Here is a 10,088-nt window from a genome sequence, read left to right on the forward strand (position 1 = left end):
ACGCTGAGAGGAAGGCAAAATGTAAACTGTGGGGTGTCTAACTATTGAGGTATAGGGTTATAAAGGTAATGAAATCATTCTCTAAAGCAGCAGTCCCCAACCTTTTCGGCACCGGGGAACGGTTTCATGCAAGACAATTTTTCCACCACAGCGGTGGGAGGCAGGGGGGAAGGGGGGCGGGGATGGCTCAGGCGGTAATGCGAGCTATGGGGAGGGGCAGGTGAAGTCTGGCTCACTCGCCAGCCACTCACCTCCTGCTGCGCAGCCCGGTTCCCAACAGGTCCCCAGGGCTTGGGGACCCTTGCTCTAAAGATGATAGAAATTTTTAAGTAAAGTGAAATTACAGGCAGTTCTCACTTTCAAAGCTCTTCTAATATCTTAGCACCAAAAATAGAATGTGATTGTCCAAGTCATGTGGGGAAAAAGCCTATCTCAAATGTTTCAGGAGACTTTATTTTTAATGAAAAAAAAAAATGGTAATGAGAAAACTGAGTAAAATCAACTTACATGAAGATTTTTATTAAAAATAACAAATGACCCTAAATCTCTAAAGCCTAGGAAATCTTTCTAAAATCTAAAGGATGTTTCTTGAATGCTATATTCTTTTTTTTTTTTTTTGGCTGCGTTGGGTCTTTGTTGCGGTGTGTGGGTTTCTCATTGTGGTGGCTTCTCTTGTTGAGGAGCACAGGATCTAAGCGTGCAGGCTTCAGTAGCTGCAGCACGTGGGCTCAGTAGCTGTGGCACGTGGGCTTAGTTGCCTCACAGTATGTGGGATCTTCCTGGACCAGGGATCAAACCCGTGTCCCCTGCACTGGCAGGTAGATTCTTAACCACTGCACCACCAGGAAGCCCAAATGCTTTATTCTTAATGAAGGTATTCAACTTCACTTTACCCACTCATTTGTGGCTATTAAAAGAATCACATAAATAAGAACTTTATCTAGTCACTTAATGTATTATTAAGCAAAATCAATCTACAGTGTCTCCTTACATTAAACATAGATGCACCAGAAAATTCTATGGTAACCAGTGTATGGATACATTTTTTTCTAGTTGGTTTTAACACAATGCTTGCAATTACTTATACAACAAAACAGACATCTGGCCCTTAGTCGAGAATTTAATTCCCTATTATAATAGGGAAAATTCAGGTCTGATCTCCATTATTTAGATTTAGACGCTAGTATCTAAAAGCGCAGTCCACTGTAACTCAAAACAAAGGGTTTCTTAATAATTCAAGATGCACATGTATCAACTTTTTAATGTTGGAAGCATTTTTAATGTGTGCATGAGTGCACAAAATACTGGACAAATATATTTCTGTATAGCCATATATATGTGTAAATTATATATGTGTGTATATATATATATACACACACACACACACACATACATACATCAAGCTATTAAAGTATTACTTTTTTAAGATAGTAGAATTATTCTTGGAAATTTATTTTCTTCTCTGTGCATTATGCTAACTTCCCAAAATGAATAAATATTACTTTTATAATAAGAAAAGGGCTATTTTTAAAACATTTTAAATTATGTTTCATTTCTCATCTCTAAGCTATCTTGATATCTGTTACTTACATTATATTTTACTTAAATAGCTGCGTAAATACTGGTGAAAGTGATTGACATCTGCGGTGAGAATATCTAAATATCAGACACAGTTAGTAAACAGAGAAAATGTACCTGACAATTCAAAACATGAAACAAAGCAAAGAAAGTGACAATTTGGGGATATCCAAAAACTGCTATAACTCTCTCGATAGGGAATTACTGTTAATAGCTAGGCTGACTAAGATACCTGTAAACAGTGAGGCTTAAAAAAAATATGTCAAAAAAATAAATAAATAAATGGCCAAAATGATACACTGGCATTTTAAAACCATTTTTCCTATAAATATAGGGCTCAGATGACTGTTAATGTCTTTTTCAACTCTAATATTCTGACTGTATGCATTTACATTCAGTTTCACAGGCTGAATATTTTTCTAAGAAAGCAAGTTCTGAAAATACACAATCAAATGCCGTGAATTCATTTTTGGTATTTATATTTTAACCTGTGAAATAAATATGATTAGTGTTTTTCAACATTTAAGAAGTAATACGTCAGGTAAAGATTTTGTCAAAATGCACGGAAAAGCAAAATGAAGGTATCACATTCTATCACTTTACTTTTTAAAAATCATAATTTAAATAGTCCAGGAAACTAAACAAAATGACCCAAGGGATTCAGTGGCTTCCTATGAAGATTACTGCCCCTCAGCCTGAGATGACTAATGCTGAAGCTCAAGACAAAATAAAGAAAAATGACACATATATGAAACTGGAAGGATATAATAAGAGACACAAAATAAAATGCTACTTTACCTGACAGAAAATTAAAATGTAGTTTGCTCTTCAAGGGACTGTATAAGCTACAAAATTAAATATAGTTATGCCATGTTTTGGAAAAGCAATGTCCGTGGGAATATGTTACAAATTGAATTTGGGGAAACACTGTCATATTAAATGTACTATGACAATTGGCTATTTGAAGTTAAACTCGTCTTATTTTTCTAAAGAATCTCAATCTCTTTTAAGTTACCAGTTTCCCAAGTGTTTTGTTTCATATAGTAGCATCCCATCATGAGGCATTATTGTAGATTTAAAGGCTCATATAAAGTCATGTAACGGTTGGGTCCTAATAGGTTATAAGGAAGCTGAGTGGTTTGGGATAGCTTTTTTCACTTTGGGATTTAGCTTTCTTAGAAGACTTCTGTGCTCTTCCAGAATACCCCCTTAGTTCTACATTATTAAAGAAACCCCTGTCCAGAACCAGTGCATTGTTGAGCATTTTTACCGTCGAGTTTGAAACTAATTCTCAGCTCTATTATTTCCATAAAGGGGAAGAAGAAGAAGAAAAACAAGTGAATGGAGATGCTTACAATAAGCAGATTATCTTCTCCCCCATCTCCCAGTGAATGTTGTAACGAGGGATGCTTTTGCCTCACCACAAACACAAAAATGAAAGAACAGACATTTGGACCTTTACTGTACACATGGGTCTGTGTGAAAGAGATCCTGCCAACTCATCTCACTTCAAATGAAGGATTATTTCAGATAGATCCATATATTACCTTTTCTAAAATGTTACAACTGTAAATATTTCCAAAGACACCTGTGCCTGGCACCATGTGGGACACAGTGCTTTAAACTTCCTAACATCCCCGTGGTCATCCCCGTGAGGTGCGTTGATATTATTTCCCTTTGATGGAAAACTGAGGCTCTGCGTAATTAAGTCTGTGCTGCTACAAGGTGACTAAACTGGGTTTATCTGTCTCAAAAGTCATGCTGTTTCTTAAAATGTGGTCTTCAGACCCTCTGGATAAAAAGCTCCTGAATTTTCTTAAAAATGTAGAATGTGGATTCCCGCTCTCTGTCTCTTCTGCCCCTTGATCCCTTCCCACATATTCTTATATGATGGGTCTGGGTTGAGGCTCAGGAATCTTTTTTCATACGCTCCTGTTGACTGGAAAAAAGTGCACAATCTAAAAGTTGAGAATTATGTTTTATTTAGGGGACAACACTGAGGACTTAAGCCCAGGACACAGCATCTCAGATAGGGACTGCTATCTGAGGGACTGCTCCAAAGGGCTAAGGGAAGAGCTAGGATACATAGGAGGTTTTGCAACAAAGACCAGGTAGTTGGAACTTCAAAAAATTACTGTTAATTAAAGAAAACCAGACATCTCAAGTAAAGGAATTTAGCACTTTTCTATATATGGGAAGATACTAGCATCTGGGCTTATTGGAATCCTTCCTTTGATGTACACCTCAGCTGTCTGGGGCCAGTATCTTGTGTTTTCTCATCCTGAGTTTCTTCAGGGTGCACTGCTGGGGGGGGGGGTGACGGGGTGGGGTGGCTACAGTGGCTGATAGCTTGATGGAGGGCACCCCGTTTCCACTCTGAGTTCCCACAGGGCCCACCACAGGGGCGGCTGTAATGGGATGGCTTGATGGCTGTAAACTTTTTTGTTTATTGATACGGCAGGCAATATTTTTTTCATTGATACTCCATAAACGATCCTTCTGTACCTCAAGTTGGAGAGCTACAGCTTGACAACGAACTCTCTCCCTTGATCTCTTGCCTTGAGAAACAAATGTATTTTGATCTCTCCTCCTCTCTGGCATCTTCTCTCCATGACACTCATACCGGCTCATGGTCATGTATCTCTCCCTTTGCCTTACAGGCAGTGCCGGTGGGAGCGTTCCTTTTTTGAGAAGATATGAACATTGCTCCAGAAAAAAAGCTATGGCAGTTCATTGTCCTAGTGGACAGTACCACCCTAAAATAGGTGGCATTGACCCAGCGCCAAAAGCTCAACTATAAAAAAATGAGAAAAAATGGAATTAATGCTTCCTAAGAATATTTCAAAGAAACTGCGTTTTAGTCTTCGTTTCCACTCCCATCGGCATCAAACCTCCCGGCTGTTGGCAGATTGCAGCGGAGCATGACTCATACAAAGGTGAGAATCTGTTCAGCTGTTCTGTTGATCTCAGAGGGATGACTGGGCTTTTTTTTTTTTGCTTTTGTGCTCACCTCCTGGCTCTTGGTGGACTTAAAAGGCATTCATTTCGCAAGAAAAAGATTTTTAAATGTTAAGTGCGTAGCATGATAATAGACACAGAGGCTTTGTCGTGGGCGAGAGAGATAACAGATAGAAGTGCCAACAGCAGCAACAGAGAAATGTGAGCTGATAGTGAAGTAAATTGTAACCACGATGCTGAGGAAGACACAGTAAGGAGTATCTTGGAGGTAGGAAGGAGAGGCTGAGATTTGTGCAAATAGTAGGCTTCTGCCCATGGAAAGAAGATAGCAGAGTGGTCCAAGCAGGGGAAAACCGGCAGAAGCAGAGGCGTGGGGTGGAAAGTGAGGTGTGTGGTGCAGAGAGAGGACAGTAAGGAAATGGACGTGGCTGCAAATAGTAATATTCAAGGTCAGATCCGTCAGCAGGCTTAGGGAAGCCTTCATCTAGATGGCGGTTCGGAGTAAGGCTCTTGACCTCTTAGTGTGGAAAAGCTACCTGTGAAGCCCTGGACATCTGGGGTCACAGCGGGAATCTATTCATGAAGTGATGGAAGAGGTGCCCCTCTCCTCCCAGGCATGAGTCCCGACAAATCCTAGGGGTTGGACGCGGGCGTGCAGATCCAGTTTTTTGTTAAGACCTTGCAGTTGACCATGAATCATGATTGACTGGTTGGTGGCTCCCACTAAATGCTCACTCCTCCACAATGTCACAGAGCCTGTCCTGATCTCAATATGCTTGGCTTTCCTAGTACCCCTTAACTTCTGGCACTATTGAAATTTCTAGTGGAAGCCCTTTAGGCACCTTTTTTGTATATGCTTCATAAAATCTTAAAGGTCTTCTCTCTATAGCATAATCTGTATGATCTTCTTTGTATCTTAATGATAACTAGATCGTTTTCTTTTCCCACAGGTGTTATCATTAACAAAGAATTTGGCCTGTACCTGTGATGAAATGAAGTCAATTTAGCTTTTTGAAACCTATTTCCAGCCTTCAGGGAAAAAAAAAATCCTATCCAGCTGGTAGCGTAGGATGCCATCAACAGAAATCCAACATCATTATTAGTCAATGGGCAGCTATACTGCTTAGCCGAAGGTGACCTGCTGTGAAGCTTTTATAATCAGATTCATCCAGAACCCATTTAAGTCAAGCCTGCATTGCCTGCCCCCAAACCACTCATTGTCTTTTTACAGAATTGGTGGATTCTCACCCCTCAATGGTCAGAAGACCTCATCAGCACCTCACTCATTACCTAGAGTGTAATTTTTATACTCTTTGCTCAGGTTAGAACCTTTTGTCTTTCAGTCAGATAACCTATTCAGTACACAAATTTGAACGTAATGCCTTTCTTGGTGCTAGTGAAAGTGCCTATGAACATGGTGAGGGCCAGGGAGCAGGGTGCTCTTTGCTCAGGTTAGAACCTTTTGTCTTTCAGTCAGATAACCTATTCAGTACACAAATTTGAACGTAATGCCTTTCTTGGTGCTAGTGAAAGTGCCTATGAACATGGTGAGGGCCAGGGAGCAGGGTGCTTGGAAGGATGGGGAAGGAAGAAGGGGGTGGGCACAGGAGCATATGGCCATCCTGGGGTGCAGTAAAATAAGAATGAGCGAGCTTCCCACAGACATAGGAAACAAACTTATTGTTACCAAAGGGGAAGAGTGGCGGGCGGGGGGAGAACAAATTGGGAGTTTGGGATTGACATATGTGCACTACTATATATAAAATAGATAACCAACAAGGACCTACTGTATAACACAGGGAACTCTGCTCAATAATCTGTAATAACCTAAATGGGAACATAATTCAGAAAAGAATAGATACATGTATATGTATAACCTGAATCACTTTTCTGTACACCTGAAACTAACACAACACTGTAAATCAACTACAGTCCTATATAAAATAAAAATTTAGAAAAAAAGAAAGAATTAGAGAGTTTCCAAAACTGATATGCCTTCTGCAAGCCAATTCTGTTGATTCTTGAAATAGCAGTGGTACAGGTCAGTTAGAGCAGGGTGAGCACACTAGGGTGTATGTGATGGACTCGAGCCTGGTGACAATTTTCCTTTAGTTTCTTATATTTCCACATGTCTTGAAAACACAGGCCCTGACTGCTTTTGTTTCAGACTGTCATTTCAACGATGCTTCCTAGCAAACATCTTTGGAAGGCAGAAACAATGCTTTCCACCAGGGCAAAGGGCAGGCATATTCACTCTGCAGTATAGAAGGTTCTGGTTCCATAAACTCCTACTCCAACCCAGTGAGTGTTCAGGTGTCATCTGACTTTCTTCACATCACCCAGTGGGAATTGAGGCTCAGGGAACTGAAGCAGGAATGTGGCTGCTGCCATGAGTAAGTAAGAAAGTCCTTTGTCTCTGACCCAGAAGTCTCATGTCTTCTGCCAGCATCCAGTGAGTGGCAGGCTTACTTGATTTCCTGCAAGTAGGGTCAAATCTCAGCCCATTCCCAGTTCTTGACATAGAGTGTTCCTTCACTCTATGAGCAGGAGAAGCCCTTTGATGTGATAATTTTGTCATTTTCACCATAGAGAGGAGGTCTTCTGGCAGGCATCTCAAGTGATGAAGGCAAAACTCTAACATTTACAAGGGTTCTCTGTGGTCAATACTTACATGAAACTGAAAATGTGGGACCAGTCCTATCTTTGATATATAGGTCTCAGGATGCTAATTCTATAACAAGAAGCTCAGTTTTAACTCTAAGGCAGAATCTAGTTTTAGGCTTTTCTAGTAAGACATTCTGAACCTCCTCCTACTTTGCCACTATAGGGGAGGAAAAATAATTTTCCCTCTACCCTTGTATGTTCTTGGTTGAGACCCTCCTATAATAAAAAATGGATTAACAGGAGAAAAACAAAAGTTTAATAACATGGATACTTCCTGTATATGTGGGAGAGGCCCAGGAAAACTGAATAACTCTCACAAATGGCCCAAGCCATCACCTTAAATACCATCTCCAGCTAAAGACAAAGAAGGGTGTTAGTGGCTGGGGGGTGGGGGAGGAGGCCTGTTCCTGGGAGATGACCAAGGAGAGCACAGTAAGCAAGGGTATGGTCGTTATGCAAATTTAAGTCAGTGCCTTCTCCATTGATAAGAGTTTCCAAAGTTCTATTCTCTTCCTCTTCCTGGTACAGAGAATAAGGCACAGTTACAAATGGATATTTAACCCCTTATAAATGTAAATTTCTCTTTCAAAAGGGTAACTTCTGCTCAGTTTTCAGAGCTTCTTCTGTGTCTGCTACTTCTCAAAAATAACCAGCTCAAGATCATCCTTATGCCAAAGAGGCATATTTTGGGGTAGTAGATGCTGCTTTCCCTCACACCTGCACTATTACAAGATAAATACCAGTTTCCCTACTCTCCTTAAAACTAGGAGACATTCCGGCCATTAAGATATAACTGCAATTCTGCTGGGGGCTTTAGAAAAGCATTTGTTTTCTATTCTTATAAACAGAAGCAAACGTGACTAGTGTGCACTCCTTTCCTGCCTTGAACATAGATAGGATGCTGGGAGCTGTTGGGGAAATCATCTCTTGACTCTGAGGAAAATCCAAGAGAATATAAGGAATACATAACTGACATCTCAGTGATTGGCCACCAACAAAACTCTTTGTAAAAACAAGCAATTCCCATCTATTTAGGCCACCGTAAGTTGGTTTTATGTTACTTGCAGACGGGAGATTTCTAACCACTCTTCTAGTTCTTTTCACTTGCCAAACAGCTACCGGGCTTGCTCTGTGAAGTTTATGTTTTGATTGGAAATCCAAAAGCTAATTTAGCAGGCACCATACTGCAACTAAATTTCTTTTGTTACATTTGTTCATGAAAGCCAGGAAAAGACCAATGAGATACAGATACATACATATATATGTGTATATATATACATATATTCATATGCATATGTAGTGGCAGTGATATATATATCACTGCCACTAAAATACGCCACACAATGGATATCAGTTCTTAAAACTTAAACATGGAAAGAGTTGGCAGGAGATTTAAGGTGAAAAGCAACCTTGAAAAAGAACCTGCAAATGTTTACTATTCAACAAGAATTCCAAGGAAAGAGAAAAAAAACTCGCAAGAGGAGGAAAAGGGATGTAAAGAGAGCAAATCTCAGTAGCTTTAAGGAGTGTTGTAGGTCAAAGAATGGCTAATACCTAGAACCTGTGAATATTAATTTCTATTATAAAAGATATGATTAGGTTAAAGATCTTAAGAAATGTCCTCAAAAAAAAAGAGGCAGACACAGAGGAGACAGACACAGAGGAGAATACTCTGAAGACAGAAGCAGACTGAAGTGATGTGGCCACAAGCCAAGGAGCACCAAGGAAAGCTGGGCAGCCACCAGGAGCTAGAAGTGGCAGAGAACAGACTCCCCCCTTGAACCTCTAAGGAATTACAGCCTCCAGACTTTTGGCCTCCAGAACTGGGAGAGAATGTCTGCTGTTTCAAGCTACCAAGCTTGTGGCCATTTGTTATGGCACCTCTGGGAAACTAATACAAGGAGTTGAAGCAATGCATGATAAACGCATTTCCTGACAATGGATAAAACAAACAAAAAAACCCCCACAAAATTCCATTCATTTTAGCAAATGTTTATTGAGTAAGGCCTATGTGCTTCCCCAGGTCAGAAATCTTAAGATGAATAAGAGATAATTCCTGCCTTTAGAAGATCACAGTATTGTAATAAGGAAGAACAAATCTGACTCCACATTAGATCTGTTCTGTCAGCTGTGCTTACGTCATGCTGACTCTGCACATTTTGTAAAAGAGTGTTGCCTATAGGCTGAAATATACAGGGTAGGGAGGAGCATCAAGATGGCTGAAGAGTAGACGCGAAGATCACCTTCCTCCCCACAGATACATAAGAAATACATCTACACGTGGAACAACTCCTACAGAACACCTACTGAACGCTGGCAAAAGACCTCAGACCTCCCAAAAGGCAAGAAACTCCCCACATACCTGAGTAGGGCAAAAGAAAAAAGAATAAACAGAGACAAAAGAATAGGGACAGGACCTGCACCAGTGGGAGGGAGCCGTGAAGGAGGAAAGGTTTCCACACACTAGAAGCCCCTTCGCGGGCGGAGACTGCGGGTGGCAGAGGGGGAAGCTTCGGAGCCGTGGAGGAGAGCGCAGCAACAGGGGTGCGGAGGGCAAAGCGGAGAGATTCCCGCACAGAGGATCGGTGCCGACCGGCACTCACCAGCCCGAGAGGCTTGTCTGCTCACCTACCGGGGTGGGTGGGGCTACGAGCTGAGGCTCGGGCTTCGGTCGGAGCGCAGAGAGAGGACTGGGGTTGGAGGCGTGAACACAGCCTGCAGGGGGTTGGTGCGCCATGGCTGGCCGGGAGGGAGTCCGGGGAAAAGTCTGGACCTGCCGAAGAGGCAAGAGACTTTTTCTTCCATTTTTGTTTCCTGGTGCGCGAGGAGGGGGGATTCAGAGCACTGCTTAAAGGAGCTCCAGAGACGGGCGCGAGCCGCGGCTAAAA

This window comes from Delphinapterus leucas, chromosome 1 (assembly GCF_059928025.1).
Source record: "Delphinapterus leucas isolate spDelLeu-1000000601 "Yukka" chromosome 1, BTC_Dleu_Yukka2, whole genome shotgun sequence".
NCBI lineage: Eukaryota > Metazoa > Chordata > Mammalia > Artiodactyla > Monodontidae > Delphinapterus > Delphinapterus leucas.